The following is a 19,923-nucleotide window of genomic DNA, read 5'->3' on the forward strand; positions in this document are numbered from 1 at the left end:
TTTTCTTTCTTTTTTTTTCTGATGGAACCTTTTTCTGTCGCCCAGGCTGGAGTGCAGTGGTGCGATCTCAGCTCACAGCAACCTCCACCTCCCAGGTTCAAGAGATTCTCCTGCCTCAGCCTCCCGAGTAGCTGGGGTCACAGGTGTGAGCCACCACGCCCTGCTAATTTTTGTATTTCTAGCAGAGACATGGTTTCACCATGTTGGCCAGGCTGGTCTCAAACTCCTGACCTTACATGATCCGCCCACCTCAGCCTCCCAAAGTGCTGGGATTACAGGTGTGAGCCACCGTGCCTGGCCCAAAGCTCTTGGCCCCTGGACAAAAGGGAACTCGGCAACTGATCTCAACTCTCCACCTTTAGAGTAAAAATTGAAACACAGCATCTCATCGAAAAGCAAATGAAATTTGGAAAAACTTGTTTTAATTTAATAAGATACCACTACATGTTTTCGTTATATGGTATTTGGAAAATATTCTACAAATGTAAAAGGAAGAGAAAGTCACCCAGAGATGCAGAACAGTAGGATCATACTTTTAATGACTATTTTGAATAATCAACATAACATATATATGCATATAAACACCATTTTAATTCTTGTTTTTATTTAGCTTTATAAGATAAATATGTACTCATTTTGAGCGAACATCACTTTAATAATCTTCCCTATTTTCCTATGTTCAAAGAATAAGTTTTTTCCCTGATATTTTATTATTAGCAAAAAGGCTGTGGTGAACATCCTGCGAGAAGTCTTGTTTTGATATTACAGATTGTGTGCTTAGTACAGATCTCCCAAAACCTAATTGCTGGATCAAGCAACGTTTGCTGCTTCATGACATCAAACTGCTTGCCTCCCGAAAGGGCTGTGACATTTTCTCCACTCAGTTCAATGCCTGGGAATGCCTATTCACTACCAGTCCTTTGGATTCTCACCGGAAAAGTCTCTGCTAATTTGGTAAGACAAACAGGGAATATTGTTTCAATATGATTTTAAAATTAATGGGAAGGTTGAACACTTTTTGTCTTCTTAAACTTCCCCCTTTTTGTCTTTTGGTCAAAAATATTTGCAGCTATTTGCCTAATTCTCTGTGAATGTCTTAGAGTTTTCCTTATTAACTTATTTAATGAGTGTATATACCCTTGTTCTGCAGAGTGACTCATTTTGAAAATCAGTCATCACGCTGAAAACTATTTAAAGCTACTTTACTGGATGACTTGGGAAAATGTGGGTAAGGACATTGCTCTAGCTCATAAAGCAAATTCCATTTCTTACTGACATACATAGTGGGAGTAGATATGAGAGGAGTGAGGTTTCAAAGCCACCTTCAAAGATGATCCAAAAGCCAATAGTAAGAATTTCAGAAAAGAATCACTGGAGTATAAAATGGAAAAGAAAAAGTAAAATAAGGTTAGAAGGGATATTGGGGTACACATTGATTCCTGTGCAGGAAGGGCTTCAGTTCAACTGGGGAGATTAGTATATCCACAGTAAATTACCACACAGGACTATACCAGCAAACTGACATATTCAAAAGATGATTAATGAAGTCATTGAAATAAAGTTATAATTACAAGCAATTAATAATCTATTACAAAAGTTTATTCTTTCCAATGCTAAATGTTTGAGTAACCAAGAACTTGAAACTTCCAAGACTGTGGGCCTCATGATTCTTGGACTCTCTGGGGCAGAGGGCACCTGCGTCCAGCACGTTGTAATTCTCCCTCCTTAGGGTGAGGAGTGTCTCATTATTGAAGCGCCTCTGGAAAGGAGATATCACAAACCATTTTTTAGCATCTGCTTCTTTAAAAATAAAAAGGAAACTATATGAGTTTGAATTTAGAGATTTATACTACTTGAGGACAGAATGTCAACGATAATGACCAATATCCTAATTATTGGTTCAGACAAATTTCTATGTTATAATATAAAAATCAGTTTCGCTTCAACAAGATCTTTAGAGATGACTAATAATAAATGGAACCCAGGTGCCAAGATAACATTCTGCATAAGGGAGACAGGAGAGTGGGGGGTAGAGAATTAGAGAAAGGAAAGCCAAGGAAAGACAGTGCTGTCTGGATCATACAAGCATTTGGAGTCAAAAATATGAAAACGACTTTCTTTTATTGAGAACTTCCCATTAGAAGGATGTTCCTCACATGGAAACTGAGTCTTACAGAAGTTACCAAGTCACATGGTCAATATTTAGCCCTGGATCTTAAATATACAATTAGCTTTTTCCAAAATTCATCACCAAGATGGAGATCAAGATTCCAGTGCCCTTTCAAGTTCACTGAATTGAAGTTTCACGTATGTCTCTGTTCATGTCAAGGAAGTCAAAGCAGATGGTACTGTCTCAGACGGCTCAGAAGATCGTGTTTCCTGGAAAATATGTAGTAGAATTCCTTCTCCAAAAGTGTCCTGGAAATAATGGCAGAAATGCAACTGAGCCCACTGCAGGGGATTATGAAGAAAATCCTAGGGTAATATTAGTGAACTCTAATGGAGAAAAAAGTTTCTCTCCTGTAAACAATGTCTTGAGAATAGCAAAAACAAAAGAAAGAAAGAAAGAAAGAGAGAAAGAGAGAAAGAGAGAAAGAGAGGAAGAGAGGAAGAGAGGAAGAAAGGAAGAAAGGAAGAAAGGAAGAAACGAAGAGAGAAAGAGAGAAAAAGAAAGAAAGAGAAAGAAAGGAAGAAAAGAAAGAAAGGAAAAGAAGGAAGGAAGGAAGGAAGGAAGGAAGGAAGGAAGGAAGGAAGGAAGGAAGGAGAAGGAAGGAAGGAAGGAAGGAAGGAAGGAAGGAAGGAAGGAAGGAAGGAAGGAAGGAAGGAAGGAAGGAGGGAAGATTTTGAGTTACTTCTTCTCTGTTTTTGTTGTTGTTATTTTTCTTTTTTGAGTTGGAGTCTCGCTCTGTCCTCCCGGGCTGGAGTGCAATGGTGTGATCTCTGCTCACTGCAACCTCTGCCTCCTGGGTTCAAGCGATTCTCCTGCCTCAGCCTCCCAAGTAGCTGGGATTACAGGTGCCCACAGCTAAGCCCAGCTAATTTTTTTTTTTTTTTTTTGTATTTTTAGTGGAGATGGGGTTTCACTTTTTTTTTTTTTTTTTTTTTTGAGACTGAATCTTGCTCTGTTGCCCAGGCTGGAGTGCAGTGGCACAATCTCAGCTCACTGCAACCTCTGGCTCCTGAGTTCTAGCAATTCTCCTGCCTCTGCCTCCTGAGTAGCTAGGACTATAGGCGTGAGCCACCACACACGGCATATATATGTGTATATATAGAGAGAGTAATATATAGTATTACTATATATATAATATATATATTATGTGTGTGTATATATATATAGTAATTTTAGTAGAATCGGGTTTTCACCATGTTGGCCAGGCTGGTCTCAAACTCCTGACCTCAAGCAATCCATCCGCCTTGGCCTCCCGAAGTGCTGGGATTATAGGCGTGAGCCACCATGCCCAGCCTTCTTCCTGGCTTTTAATCTGGTCTCTTGTGAGGAGGTTGCCCACACTTTTCTTCCCAACTTTCCTATCTGTTACGTAAGTCAGGGACAATGTATAGTTCCTTCCAGACTTCCATATTCTACTTTCATTTATCTTGGACCTAGAAGTCGGTTCTGTAGCTCCATTTTTGGAGTTTTCTTTTTTTCATTATCTTCTTTCCATTTTCTTTTTTTTTTTTTTTTTTTTTTTTTTCGCAGTCTCAGGTAGTTCTTTATAGCAGTATGAGAACAGACTAATACAACTCACCACCTACATTAAGTTCCTTTTGTTAGCCTTGCAACTTATATGTGTGTATACTCTTTTTTTTTTTTTTTTTTTTTTTTTTTTTTTATTATTATACTTTAAGTTCTAGGGTACATGTGCATAACGTGCAGGTTTGTTACATATGTATACTTATGCCATGTTGGTGTGCTGCACCCATCAACTCGTCAGCACCCATCAATTCATCATTTATATCATGTATAACTCCCCATTGCAATCCCTCCCTCCTCCCCCCTCCCCATGATAGACCCCAGTGTGTGATGTTCCCCTTCCCGAGTCCAAGTGATCTCATTGTTCAGTTCCCACCTATGAGTGAGAACATGCGGTGTTTGGTTTTCTCTTCTTGTGATAGTTTGCTAAGAATGATGGTTTCCAGCTGCATCCATGTCCCTACAAAGGACGCAAACTCATCCTTTTTTATGGCTGCATAGTATTCCATGGTGTATATGTGCCACATTTTCTTAATCCAGTCTGTCACAGATGGACATTTGGGTTGATTCCAAGTCTTTGCTATTGTGAATAGTGCCGCAATAAACATACGTGTGCATGTGTCTTTGTAGTAGACTAATTTATAATCCTTTGGGTATATACCCAGTAGTGGGATGGCTGGGTCATATGGTACCTCTAGTTCTAGATCCTTGAGGAATTGCCATACTGTTTTCCATAATGGTTGAACTAGTTTACAATCCCACCAACAGTGTAAAAGTGTTCCTATTTCTCCACATCCTCTCCAACACCTGTTGTTTCCTGACTTCTTAATGATTGCCATTCTAACTGGTGTGAGATGGTATCTCATTGTGGTTTTGATTTGCATTTCTCTGATGGCCAGTGATGATGAGCATTTTTTCATGTGTCTGTTGGCTGTATGAATATCTTCTTTTGAGAAATGTCTGTTCATATCCTTTCCCCACTTTTTGATGGGGTTGTTTGTTTTTTTCTCGTATATTTGTTTGAGTTCTTTGTAGATTCTGGATATTAGCCCTTTGTCAGATGAGTAGGTTGCAAAAATTTTCTCCCATTCTGTAGGTTGCCTGTTCACTCTGATGGTAGTTTCTTTTGCTGTGCAAAAGCTCTTTAGTTTAATTAGATCCCATTTGTCAATTTTGGCTTTTGCTGCCGTTGCTTTTGGTGTTTTAGACATGAAGTCCTTGCCCATGCCTATGTCCTGAATGGTACTACCTAGATTTTCTTCTAGGGTTTTGATGGTATTAGGTCTAACATTTAAGTCTCTAATCCATCTTGAATTAATCTTCGTATAAGGGGTAAGGAAAGGATCCAGTTTCAGCTTTCTACTTATGGCTAGCCAATTTTCCCAGCACCATTTATTAAATAGGGAATCCTTTCCCCATTTCTTGTTTCTCTCAGGTTTGTCAAAGATCAGATGGCTGTAGATGTGCGGTATTATTTCTGAGGACTCTGTTCTGTTCCATTGGTCTATATCTCTGTTTTGGTACCAGTACCATGCTGTTTTGGTTACTGTAGCCTTGTAGTATAGTTTGAAGTCAGGTAGCGTGACGCCTCCAGCTTTGTCCTTTTGACTTAGGATTGTCTTGGCAATGCGGGCTCTTTTTTGGTTCCATATGAACTTTAAAGCAGTTTTTTCCAATTCTGTGAAGAAAGTCATTGGTAGCTTGATGGGGATGGCATTGAATCTATAAATAACCTTGGGGAGTATGGCCATTTTCACGATATTGATTCTTCCTATCCATGAGCATGGTATGTTCTTCCATTTGTTTGTGTCCTCTTTGATTTCACTGAGCAGTGGTTTGTAGTTCTCCTTGAAGAGGTCCTTTACATCCCTTGTAAGCTGGATTCCTAGGTATTTTATTCTCTTTGAGGCAATTGTGAATGGAAGTTCATTCCTGATTTGGCTCTCTGCTTGTCTGTTGCTGGTGTATAAGAATGCTTGTGATTTTTGCACATTAATTTTGTATCCTGAGACTTTGCTGAAGTTGCTTATCAGCTTAAGGAGATTTTGGGCTGAGACGATGGGGTTTTCTAAATATACAATCATGTCATCTGCAAACAGGGACAATTTGACTTCTTCTTTTCCTAACTGGATACCCTTGATTTCTTTCTCTTGCCTGATTGCCCTAGCCAGAACTTCCAACACTATGTTGAATAGGAGTGGTGAGAGAGGGCATCCCTGTCTTGTGCCAGTTTTCAAAGGGAATTTTTCCAGTTTTTGCCCATTCAGTATGATATTAGCTGTGGGTTTGTCATAAATAGCTCTTATTATTTTGAGGTACGTTCCATCAATACCGAATTTATTGAGCGTTTTTAGCATGAAGGGCTGTTGAATTTTGTCAAAAGCCTTTTCTGCATCTATTGAGACAATCATGTGGTTCTTGTCTTTGGTTCTGTTTATATGCTGGATTACGTTTATTGATTTGCGAATGTTGAACCAGCCTTGCATCCCAGGGATGAAGCCCACTTGATCATGGTGGATAAGCTTTTTGATGTGCTGCTGAATCCGGTTTGCCAGTATTTTATTGAGGATTTTTGCATCAATGTTCATCAGGGATATTGGTCTAAAATTCTCTTTTTTTGTTGTGTCTCTGCCAGGCTTTGGTATGAGGATGATGTTGGCCTCATAAAATGAGTTAGGGAGGATTCCCTCTTTTTCTATTGATTGGAATAGTTTCAGAAGGAATGGTACCAGCTCCTCCTTGTACCTCTGGTAGAATTCAGCTGTGAATCCATCTGGTCCTGGACTTTTTTTGGTGGGTAGGCTATTAATTGTTGCCTCAATTTCAGAGCCTGCTATTGGTCTATTCAGGGATTCAACTTCTTCCTGGTTTAGCCTTGGGAGAGTGTAAGTGTCCAGGAAATTATCCATTTCTTCTAGATTTTCTAGTTGATTTGCGTAGAGGCGTTTATAGTATTCTCTGATGGTAGTTTGTATTTCTGTGGGGTCAGTGGTGATATCCCCTTTATCATTTTTTATTGCATCTATTTGATTCCTCTCTCTTTTTTTCTTTATTAGCCTTGCTAGCGGTCTGTCAATTTTGTTGATCTTTTCAAAAAACCAACTCCTGGATTCATTGATTTTTTGGAGGGTTTTTTGTGTCTCTATCTCCTTCAGTTCTGCTCTGATCTTAGTTATTTCTTGCCTTCTGCTAGCTTTTGAATGTGATTGCTCTTGCCTCTCTAGTTCTTTTAATTGTGATGTTAGAGTGTCAATTTTAGATCTTTCCTGCTGTCTCTTGTGGGCATTTAGTGCTATAAATTTCCCTCTACACACTGCTTTAAATGTGTCCCAGAGATTCTGGTATGTTGTATCTTTGTTCTCATTGGTTTCAAAGAACATCTTTATTTCCGCTTTCATTTCGTTATGTACCCAGTAGTCATTCAGGAGCAGGTTGTTCAGTTTCCATGTAGTTGAGCGGTTTTGATTGAGTTTCTTAGTCCTGAGTTCTAGTTTGATTGCACTGTGGTCTGAGAGACAGTTTGTTATAATTTCTGTTCTTTTACATTTGCTGAGGAGTACTTTACTTCCAATTATGTGGTCAATTTTGGAATAAGTGCGATGTGGTGCTGAGAAGAATGTATATTCTGTTGATTTGGGGTGGAGAGTTCTATAGATGTCTATTAGGTCCGCTTCGTGCAGAGATGAGTTCAATTCCTGGATATCCTTGTTAACTTTCTGTCTCGTTGATCTGTCTAATGTTGACAGCGGAGTGTTGAAGTCTCCCATTATTATTGTATGGGAGTCTAAGTCTCTTTGTAAGTCTCTAAGGACTTGCTTTATGAATCTGGGTGCTCCTGTATTGGGTGCATATATATTTAGGAGAGTTAGCTCTTCCTGTTGAATTGATCCCTTTACCATTATGTAATGGCCTTCTTTGTCTCTTTTGATCTTTGATGGTTTAAAGTCTGTTTTATCAGAGACTAGGATTGCAACCCCTGCTTTTTTTTGTTCTCCATTTGCTTGGTAGATCTTCCTCCATCCCTTTATTTTGAGCCTATGTATGTCTCTGCATGTGAGATGGGTCTCCTGAATACAGCAGACTGATGGGTCTTGACTCTTTATCCAGTTTGCCAGTCTGTGTCTTTTAATTGGAGCATTTAGTCCATTAACATTTAAGGTTAATATTGTTATGTGTGAACTTGATCCTGCCATTATGATATTAACTGGTTATTTTGCTCGTTAGTTGATGCAGTTTCTTCCTAGCCTCGATGGTCTTTACATTTTGCCAAGTTTTTGCGATGGCTGGTACCGGTTGTTCCTTTCCATGTTTAGGGCTTCCTTCAGGGTCTCTTGTAAGGCAGGCCTGGTGGTGACAAAATCTCTAAGCATTTGCTTATCTGTAAAGGATTTTATTTCTCCTTCACTTATGAAACTTAGTTTGGCTGGATATGAAATTCTGGGTTTAAAATTCTTTTCTTTAAGAACGTTGAATATTGGCCCCCACTCTCTTCTGGCTTGTAGAGTTTCTGCCGAGAGATCTGCTGTTAGTCTGATGGGCTTCCCTTTGTGGGTGACCCGACCTTTCTCTCTGGCTGCCCTTAAGATTTTTTCCTTCATTTCAACTTTGGTGAATCTGGCAATTATGTGTCTTGGAGTTGCTCTTCTGGAGGAGTATCTTTGTGGCGTTCTCTGTATTTCCTGAATTTGAATGTTGGCCTGCCCTACTAGGTTGGGGAAGTTCTCCTGGATGATATCCTGAAGAGTGTTTTCCAACTTGGTTCCATTTTCCCCCTCACTTTCAGGCACCCCAATCAGACGTAGATTTGGTCTTTTTACGTAATCCCATACTTCTTGCAGGCTTTGCTCATTTCTTTTTCTTCTTTTTTCTTTTGGTTTCTCTTCTCGCTTCATTTCATTCATTTGATCTTCAATCGCTGATACTCTTTCTTCCAGTTGATCGAGTCGGTTACTGAAGCTTGTGCATTTGTCACGTATTTCTCGTGTCATGGTTTTCATCTCTGTCATTTCGTTTATGATCTTCTCTGCATTAATGAGTCTAGCTGTCAATTCTTCCACTCTTTTTTCAAGATTTTTAGTTTCTTTGCGCTGGGTACGTAATTCCTCCTTTAGCTCTGATAAGTTTGATGGACTGAAGCCTTCTTCTCTCCTCTCGTCCAAGTCATTCTCTGACCAGCTTTGATCCGTTGCTGGTGATGGGCTGCGCTCCTTTGCAGGGGGAGATGCGCTCTTATTTTTTGAATTTCCAGCTTTTCTGCCCTGCTTCTTCCCCATCTTTGTGGTTTTATCTGTCTCTGGTCTTTGATGGTGGTGACGAACTGATGGGGTTTTGGTATAGGTGTCCTTCCTGTTTGATAGTTTTCCTTCTGACAGTCAGAAGGACTCTCTGTTGGTCTGTTGGAGATTGCTTAAGGTCCACTCCAGACCCTGTTTGCCTGGGTATCAGCAGCAGAGGTTGCCGAAGATAGAATATTGCTGAACAGCGAGTGTACCTGTCTGATTCTTCCTTTGGAAGTGTCCTCTCAGGGGTGTACTCCACCCTGTGAGGTGTGGGGTGTCAGACTGCCCCTAGTGGGGGATTTCTCCCAGCTAGGCTACTCAGGGGTCAGGGACACACCTGAGCAGGCAGTCTGTCCGTTCTCAGATCTCAACCTCCGCGTTGGGAGATCCGCGGCTCTCCCCAAAGCTGTCAGACAGAGTCGTTCGCGTCTGCACCGGCTCCCGCTACTTCCCCTGTTGGTCTTCAGCTGTGCGCTGTCCCCAGAGGTGGAGACTACAGAGACAGGCAGGCTTCCTTGAGCTGCTGTGAGCTCCACCCAGTTCGAGCTTCCCAGCGGCTTTGTTTACCTACTTAAGCCTCAGCAATGGCGGGCGCCCCTCCCCCAGCCTCGCTGCTGCCTTGCGGATAGATCGCGGCAGACTGCTGTGTTAGCAGTGAGGGAGGCTTCGTGGGCGTGGGACCCTCCCGGCCAGGTGTGGGATATATTCTCCTGGAATGCCTGTATGCTTACAGCGCAGTATTGGGGTGGGAGTTACCCGATTTTCCAGGTGTTGTGTGTCTCAGTTCCCCTGGCTAGGAAAACGGATCCCCTTCCCCCTTGCGCTTCCAGGTGAGGCGATGCCTCGCCCTGCTTCAGCTCTCGCTGGTCAGGCTGCAGCAGCTGACCAGCACCGATTGTCCGGCACTCCCTAGTGAGATGACCCCAGTACCTCAGTTGAAAATGCAGAAATCACCGGTCTTCTGTGTCGCTCGCGCTGGGAGTTGGAGACTGGAGTTGTTCCTATTCGGCCATCTTGCTCCGCCCCTCCATTTTCATCTCCTTTAAATTGCTTTCTACTAATATAGGAAAACTAGGGGTGTATTGTTCTTTATTGTGTATGTTTCTTGTTCTTGGACACAAAGCCATTCCCTGGGGAAATCAGAAGACGTCTACAAAATTCCGATAATGATGGAAACAAATCTCAAAATTCAACTAAAAGTAAACTCAAAAAGACATGCATTTAAAAATGTTAGGCTGATTAATTTTTTAAGATGTCAGTAATCTAAGATATCCAATATGATGCTTTGCCAATTTATGAACAAGAAAAACCTGATTATAACAGCTTACATTACAGCCAAATGCCCCATTACACAGGCATCGAATGAATTTCAAACACATAAGACAGATCAGTAAAAAATGCAGCCATATCGGATCACAAAGCAAATGCCAACACATTTCAACAACTAGAAGCTATTGAAATGTCCATCCAGAATGATAAAATTGTGTATAATTATGTATATTATTTATTTCTCTTTCTTTTTTTTTTTTTTTTTCCAGAGACAAGGTCTTGCTCTGTCACCCAGGCTGGTGTGCCTTGGCACAATCATAGCCCACTGCAACCTCAAACTCCTGGGCTCAAACGATCCTCCCACCTCAGCCTCTGAGGAGCTGGGACCAGAAATACACACCCTCAGGACTGGCTAATTTTTAAATGTTTTATAGAGATGGAGTCTCACTGTGCTGCCCAGGCTGGTCTTGAGCCCTGGGCCTCAAGTGATCCTCCCATCCTTGGCCTCCCAAAGTGTTGGGATTACAGGCATGAGCCACTGCACCTGGCAGGTATATTATTTCAATCAAATAGTTAATGTAAACAAATGACAACTACAGTCAATATTTTATGATTCTTGTAAAGGCTAGAGACATCAGACATAATTACATACTTTATTATTTAATTTTTATGAAGTTTAGTAATGTCAGACAAAATATAGTGTTCAAAGATGCACGTTTAAAAATAAAACTCAGGCTGGGCACTGTGGCTCACATCTGTAATCCCAGCAGCTTGGGAGGCTGAGGCAGGAGAATCACTTGAGGTCAGGGGTTTGAGACCAGCCTGGCCAACATGGTGAAATCCTGTCTGTACTAAAAATACAAAAATTATCCAGCTGTGGTGGCGGGCGTCTGCAGTCCCAGCTACAGGGGAGGCTAATGTTCTGTGCAGGAAATGCATGAGGGGAGAAGAAAAGGCACACACACAATACCTTTAAGGGTAAACAAGCTTTACCCCATGTAAATGGCAATGCAAATATAATAAGGAAATGGTATAATAAGCAAAGATATAATAAGAAAATCAATATAATAAGCAGATTCATATAATAAGCAAATTGCAATGAAAAGAGGTGAAGCGAAAAGATATTTACACTCACCAGACTGTGGAGGATTCACCACCAAACTGGGAAGCAACATCCTGGGCTCCAGAGTCGGCCCCTCATCTGTGCAGACAAGGAGGAGGCTCATGAAGCTTCCGCATAGTCTGGGACCCTAGCTCTTTTTGTAATGAGTTGTTGGGCAGAGGTTCACTTACGAGGGCCCTTCGTGACGGGGCTCAAAGAACACAAAAAGGTCGACTTGTTTTTGCAATTATCTATTGTTTTTCGATAACTAACGTATAGGAATAGATTGAAATAGGGATTTCTCTGAAACAGTGCTGGACGAACCCCTCAAGGAGCTTACACAACCTCTTCTGGGACTTGGTGACCATTGTTTCTGTCCACATCCAATTGAGTTCGCATGTAATATTTAACTATTCTTCCACAAGGCTGAGGCAGAGAATCGCTTGAACCCAGGAGTTTCAGTGAGCCGAGATCATGCCACTGCACTGCAGGCTGGGTGACAGAGTGAGACTCAAATAATAATAATTATTATAATTAAGAACAATTTAAGGCTGGGCGCAGTGGCTCACGCCTGTAATCCCAGCACTTTGGGAGGACGAGGCGGGCAGAGATCGAGACCATTCTGGCTAACACGGTGAAACCCTGTCTGTACTAAAAATACAAAAATTAGCCGGGCGTGGTGGCAGGTGCCTGTAGTCCCAGCTACTCGGGAGGCTGAGGCAGGAGAATGAGGTGAACCCAGGAGGCTGAGCTTGCAGTGAGCCGAGATCATGCACTGCACTCCAGCCTGGGTGACAGAGTGAGACTCCGTCACACAAAAATAAATAAATAAATAAATAAAAATAAAACTCAAAGTATTTTTTACAATGTTATAAAAGCCACAGTGATAGACTCTGTGATGAGAGAAAGAAGTCGTGGTTAGAAGATAGGATGGAAGAAGCCTCTGGAAGAAATGTTCTATTTCATGACTTGGTTTAGTTACATGAGTGTTTGCTTCCTGATAATTGAAACTCTAAGACTCACGCAGAGTTTTACATTCAGCCTTTTCCACAAAGTGAGTTCTTTTAGGACCAGATCACCTCTTTGGCCTAGTTATCTGTACCCAAATCCTTGAATTTGATATTTAAGTCCAATTTCTCATTTTTTGAATGGATCCAAATTATACCACAGTGGCATAAATTTTTTTTGAGCTGAAGACATTTGAGAATCAACAAATGCAGACAGAATTTTGTCTGAATTACACCCTAGCCTCACCCTATTATCAGACTGTTAAGTTTACAGATAAGCCCATATCTTCAGCTGTTGACTAGCCACTTTCTTTTGGGCCCTTCTGAGGATGGATATTAACAAACAAAATGAATACACTGTGTCTTTTCTCTTGTTTATCTCTCTTTTTAATCTGGTTTTTGTCATTTATTTTATTTTTTAAGTCAGGGTCTCACTCTGTCACCCAGAGTGGAGTGCAGTGGTGAGATTTCAGCTCACTGCAACCTTCATCTTCTGGGCCCAAGTTCAGCCTCCTGAGTAGCTGGGACTATAGGTGCACGCCATCATCGCCATCATGCTTGGCTAATTTTTGCATTTTTTTTTTTTTCCAGAGACAGGGATTCACCATATTGCCCAGGCTGGTCTCCAACTTCCGGGCTTAAGCAATCCACCCATCTCCGTCTCCCAAAGTGCTAGGATTAAAGGTGTGAGCCACAGTGCCAGGCCAGTTTTTTGTCATTATAATTTGCAAGACTCCGAACACTGATTCTAAGAGGCTAGAGGAAAAATTATTTCTTTCTGACAAATTCTAGGTCTATGTGCTATTCCATTTGGAAAATGTATTGAGAATTACAATCCGAAACATGTTAACATTCATCAACATTAAAGAGGGATCACTGTTGAACTGTTTCAACGGTTTATGATAAATCACAATATGACATTAATTGTTTGCAAAATTAGCTTTTACCTACCTGAAGGATTGATCAACAGTAGTTATTATATTTCCATGTTTTAGCTGTACAGGCTCATTAATATCAAACCCAATTAACCATGTTGGATTTGTGAAGTGGAAATGAAATAAAATGGCCTATAAGTAGAAAGAAGAGAACAACTGGTAACTAATCAATAGGTAGAAAGTGAAAGGAAAAGCTTTAAAAATGGGCTTTCAAAAGCCCTGCTCTTTCATCTGCATTTTGCAATGTTGATGTGTTGCTACAGGAAGCTGGCTGCAGATGTCACATTCCACTCCCCTTATTTCAAAAGAATGGAGATTTTTGTCTGGTTATAGCACCTTCTAAACCAATTACATGAATTTTTATTTTATTTCTTTCTTTTCTTTTTTTTTCAAGACAGAGTTTCATTCTTGTTGCCCAGACTGGAGTGCAATGGCACGCTCTTGGCTCACCGCAACTTCTGCCTCCTGGGTTCAAGTGATTCTCCTGCCTCAGCCTCCCAAGTAGCTGGGATTACAGGCATGTGCCACCATGCCTGGCTAATTTTGTATTTTTTTAAGTAGAGACAGGGTTTCTCCATGTCGGTCAGGCTGGTTTCGAACTCTCGACCTCAGGTGATCTGCCCACCTCGGCCTCCCAAAGTGCTGGAATTACAGGGGTGAGCCACCGCGCCTAGCCCTGCATGAATTTTTCAAACAAACAAACAAACAAACAAACAAACAACAAATTCACTAGAATTTTTTTTTTTTTTTGAGATGGAGTTTCACTCGCGTTGCTCAGGCTGGAGTGCAATGGTGCAATCTCAGCTTACTACAACCTCTGCCTCCTGGGTTCAAGTAATTCTCCTGCCTCAGCCTCCAGAGTAGCTGGAATTACACGCAACTGCTACCATCTCCGGCTAAGTTATTTATTTATTTATTTATTTATTTTATTTTTAGTAGAGATGGGGTTTTGCCATGTTGTACAAGCTAGTCTCGAACTCCTGATCTCAGGTGATCCGCCTGCCTTGGCCTCCCAGAGTGCTGGGATTAGAGGCATGAGCCACTGCGCCAGACCTGAAAAAAAAATAACATTGACTAGTATGTTTGAACAGTAAATATAATGATATAAATGAATAACTTATTGGGCAATGTAAGTGATTTTTCATTTTGCTAATGACTTTTGTAAATATTATATCAGTAACTATTTTAAACACTAGAAACTAAGAGTACTTAAAAATCACAATAAAATACAAAAATACAAAGTTGAATTGCCTTTTATGAAAACAGCTGTGCTAAATGACAAATAAGGCGTACTTGAGGTCAGTGTGGAGAAAGATAAATTATTGTTAATACTTTCCGCTTTTGTCCTCAAAACCACTGTGGGTTTAAAGTTTAAGTTATCTCTACAAGTGCTGTTTTTTATGCTAGCACTTTACTATGCTTTAGTATCTTCTTTTACAAAAAACAGGATCAATTAGTACCTCAAAGTATTGTTCAAATAAATGAGTTATTCATGTCCTTCTTGTCCCGGCACCTAGTAAATGCCCTTGTATGGTAGCCTGCGATTATTGTCTAAACCCACACTGACAGCCTCTATAGTCTCCTAACTTTTAAGTTACTATTCTGTTAGGTCTGAGAACATGTTACCTAGATTAATCTCCTCTTTCCACAAAGAGATAACAGTAGCAGTTCCACCAGAAGAGAAAATTCCTAAGATCACATTAAACTCACTAAAAGAGTTTATAGTAAGGTTCCTTGTGTCTTTGGTGTTCCTGTTCCATCCTGTGATTTTTTTTTTTTTTTTTTTTTTGGTGACAGAGTCTCGCACTGTCATCCAGGCTGAGTGCAATGCCGTGATCTCGGCTCACTGCAACCTCTGCCTTCTGGGTTCATGAGATTCTCCTGCGTCAGCCTCCTTAGTAGCTGGGATTACAGGCGCACGCCACCACGCCCGGCTATTTTTTTTTTGTATTTTTAGTAGAGATGGGGTTTCACTATGCTGGCCAGACTGGTCTTGAACTCCTGACCTCAGGTGATCCACCCACCTCAACCTCCCAAAGTGCTGGGATTACAGGCATGAGCCACTGTGCCGGCCCATCTTGTGATTTTAAAAGTTTGAGGAAACTGGCCGGGCACGGTGGCTCACGTCTGTAATCCCAGCACTTTGGGAGGCCAAGGCAGGAGGATCACCTGAGGTCAGGAGTTTGAGACCAGCCTGGCCAACATGGTGAAACCCCATCTCTACTAAAAATACAAAATTAGTGGGGTGTGGTGGTGGGTGCCTATAATCCCAGTTACTGGGGAGGCTAAGACAGGAGAATTGCTTGAACCTGGGAGGGAAAGTTGCAGTGAGCCAAAATCACGCCACTGCGCTCCCGCATGGCAACAAGAGCAAAACTCCATCTCAAAAAAAAAAAGAAAAAGAAAAAAAAAAAATTTGAGGAAACTGTATAATCTCTTCTCTGTAAAAATCTTGGCATTAGAAGAATGTCTCCTCCTAACCATGTCACCCGACCAAACACTTCAAAATTGGTTTCTAAATTATAAAATCTTGAATAGAAATATACTAAAGTGTCACCGTATAATAACTAAAATGATTACCATTGGAGACCAAAATGTGTTGTTGTTGTTTTCCAAGAGAAAGGAAGCTAGAGAAAATGAACAGCTTTTTGAAACCCAGGGAGATAATTTAATTTTTAGGTATCAGAACATGTCAGCAAAAGAGAGACTGTCTCAATAGAACTGAGAAATCGTTTGGAAGGGGTCATTATACATCAGTGCTTCTAACCTCTGTGTTATCGACATTTCCCACCAAGCAGTGCCTCACTGTGGGGTGCAGTCTTATGCATTGCCGGGCACTTAGCATCCCTGACCTCTGCTCGCCGAAGACAGTGGCCAGACTCTACCTCATCCTGACAAAGAAAAAAATCTACTGTCCTTGCAAATAAATGTCTCCTGGGGGGCAATATGGCCCTTGGTTAGGAACCAGTGTTGTCTACTGATTTCAAACCCAAGTCTCCAGCTCACATTTCTGCTGGACAGTTCGTTACCAGAATGCTGAGTACTGATCATGTCTTATATGCCGAACACCAAACCTGGCCCCGCATACATAGGAACAAGACGTTGCTTGCCCTTGGGGAACTGAGTCTGGTGGGAGAAAACAAACCCAAAATTCATTCCTGATGTTGTATGTTAAGAAAGACAAGTTTTCATTCAAGGGTTCATCTAAGTTGACATTATTTTGTTTCTATTTTTTGTTTTTATTTTTTTGAGACAGAATGTTTACTCTGTTGCCCAGGCTGGAGGGCAGTGGTGTGATCTCAGCTCACTGCAACCTGTGCCTCCTGGGTTCAGGCGATTCTGCTGCCTCTGCCTCCCAAGTAAGTGGGATAATAGGCACATGCCACCACACCTAGCTAATTTTTGCATTTTTAGTAGAGATGGGGATTCATCATGTTGGCCAGGCTGGTCTTGAACTCCTAACCTCAAGTGATCCACCTGCCTCAGCTTCCCAAAGTGCTGGAATGGATTATAGGCATGAGACACAGTACTTGGCCTTATTTTATTTTTATAAATGGTATCTTGCTTTTTTACCCAGGCTGAACTCAAAATTCTCTGGGCTCAAGGGATCCTACAGCCTCAACCTCCCCAGTAGGAGCTAGAGCTGTGCAGATGTGAGGTGGCATTTCACTGAAATCTGAAGAATGGAAATAAATCACTCATGTAGGATGGTGGGGAGAACTTTCCAGTAACGAAGTTCAAACAGTGTAAAAGCGCTAAAGTGAACAAGGGCTTGGAATGCCTCGGGTGGGAGGAACAAGGTAGGGGATGGAGTTGGGAGGATGAGGCAAGGCCAGGATGGGCTTCAGGCCTAGACCACACAGGGAGGGACCCCTTCTGAGGCCTCTGGAGGGACACACGTTAAGAGACTGACAGCAGTGCTGTTAGTGACTGTGCCTGTTATACAGGGACAGCGTTATTACCATCACCAAGCAGGAAGGCAAGAGAAGAGGAAACCTTCCCAAATCACAAAGAGGGGACTTGTCCTCCCTTTTCATATTTCCACAAAGAGCTGAGAGCCATTCAAGGCCTCCTGTCTTCATTCTCGTAGTGGCCCAGAGTAGCCAGTGGTGCCCGGTGAGGAAAGATTCAGGTAAATACACTGTCCTCTGAAGCCGCCTATAGCCAATTAGGTTTAAAGTTATCTACCTCTTTTTCCATTGCAAGATTTTTTTTTAGTCAAATCAATTTAAAAATTTTGGCTTGATTTAAACAATCATACACAGAGGGTGGGGAAAAACAGAAATAAAACTTTGTAACTATAAGCATTATTTTAAAAATTCTATTTGGCCCTAAACACTCTCTTGATTCTGGTGATGGTTTCAAGAACATTCAACTTTATTAAATTTTACCCTTTGAACACATACAAAGTTTTCTGTATTCCAGTTAGACCTTAATAAAATTGTGCTTAAAAAACCAAATAACCAAAACCAAAACAAACAAACAACGACAACAAAAACCAGATAAACAAACAAACAAAAAAAAAAACCAACCACCCTGTGCATGCCATTTGGTAGGCTTTGGGAAATACGCATGGTTGACTCGTAGCCATTAATCTATTAAGTCAGAGGATGTGTACATGTAAAATTGTTATGTGTATTCTTAAATTGCCGTCTTCTATGTTTGAGCTAATTTTTCTCTTTCACCAATAAGAAACCAGAGTATCATTTTTTTTCCATTGAAAGACTCAAGTGTGGCTGGGCACAGTGGCTCACGCCTGTAATCCCAGCACTTTGGGAGACCAAGGCAGGCGGATCACGAGGTCAGGAGATCCAGCCCATCCTGGCTAACAAGGTGAGACCCCATCTCTACCAAAAATACAGAAAATTAGCCGGGTGTGGTGGTGGGTGCCTATAATCCTAGCTACTTGGGAGGCTGAGGCAGGAGAATGGTGTGAACCCGAGAGGCAGAGCTTGCAGTGAGCCGAGATCACGCCACTGCACTCCAGCCTGGGCAACAGAGCGAGACTCTGTCTCAAAAAAAAGAAAAAAAGAAAAAAAACAAAAACAAAAACACTTAAGTGCTCAAGTGTCTGGGATGTTGCCTCCATCCAGGCAAATTTTGTAAAGTACCTATGGACCTGCACCTTTGATCCACCTTGAATTCTGATAGTGCTTCCTCATTCTGTGTGTCTCATCTCTGAAGAGGTTGGGATGTGGTCCTGCTGACGTCTGGTACCTCAACGTAGGTGCCTCTGTACAGTGAACATAGACTTAGTGAATGCCCGAAAATCCACACCAGGCCATGTTGCTTCCCAGCTTACTCCATTCAGAGGCTTCCAACTGATTTGATTTTATTTATATATTTATTTTTTGGAGACAGATTCTCACTCTGTTGCCCAGACTGGAGTGTGGTGGTGCAATCTCGGCTCACTGCAACCTCTGCCTCCCAGGTTCAAGAAATTATCCTGCCTCAGCCTCTCAAGTAGCTGAGACTACAGGTGTGTGCCACCACACCTGGTTAATTTTTGTATTTTTAGTAGAGACAGGGTTTCACCATGTTGGCCAGGATGGTCTCGATCTCTTGACTTCATGATCCGCCTGCCTTGGCCTCCCAAAGTGCTGGGATTACAGGTGTGAGCCACCGTGCCTGGCCAAAAACACAATCCCAGTTGCTTTTAGAATAGCATCCGAACTCCTGTCTGGCCCTCTGAGGCCTTGGCCTTCCTGCCTCCAGGCCTCTTGATCTCTTGATCCAGTCCCTGTGCTCAGTTCCCTGGGCTTCTTCCTTCCTGGAGGTGCCAAGCTCCTTGTACCTCAGGGCTGTTGATTCTGCTGTTTCTTACACTGGAATCTTTCCTGGAGGAGGGAGAGGAGGTGAGCTTTGCAACTGGATGAGCCACTCCTGCAGCAGGTATTGTGAAGCCTCTAGAAGAGGAATCAACCTGGATGTACCCTGACTGGTGAAGACGTGCTCCAGCCACAGGGGTTTCTGCATCAGCCCACCTGCCTGCGCACAGATTAACCACCTGGACAAAAGGGAACCAGGGCATAGATCTCAACTCTCCAACTTTAGAAAAAGCCACTGAAACAAAACATGACAAAATTTATGTAAAGTATGGGCTTATGAGTATATAGGCACATCTGCTTTTATTAAAAAGAAGCTACAGGAAGACAAACCATACAATGTAAATAAGAGAAGGGAGGGGATAGGGATAGAAGCGCAATTTCTCTGAACTGTCTTCTTTGATGGACTTGACATTTGAACCCTATGAATATTTACATCAATATAAAACCAATTGAATCAATAAAGATGAAAAAAGGAAACCCTAAAAGTAGAAATTAAAATAAAACTGTATCACACAGCAATATAGCTGCATAGAGAGGAATAATTTAGTCATTTTAAACACACCAATGTAAGGAGACTTCTCTAGATAGACATTCTCTGAGGATAAAATGAACTGAAAACCAAGATCAATCAGTTTTCAAAAATTGCATTGGTAGTGATATTGATGTTTTTCTGAACCTATATGACAGGTTGAGGCAAATAAGTGATTATTGAACATCACTAGGAATAGGAATTTTTTAGCCTAAGAATAAAGCAATATGAAGTCAAAAAGTTGTGTTTTGTGACCACTGTGCAAAAGCAGAAGGAGGTC

This window comes from Rhinopithecus roxellana, chromosome 11, assembly GCF_007565055.1.
Source record: "Rhinopithecus roxellana isolate Shanxi Qingling chromosome 11, ASM756505v1, whole genome shotgun sequence".
Taxonomy (NCBI): Eukaryota; Metazoa; Chordata; class Mammalia; order Primates; family Cercopithecidae; genus Rhinopithecus; species Rhinopithecus roxellana.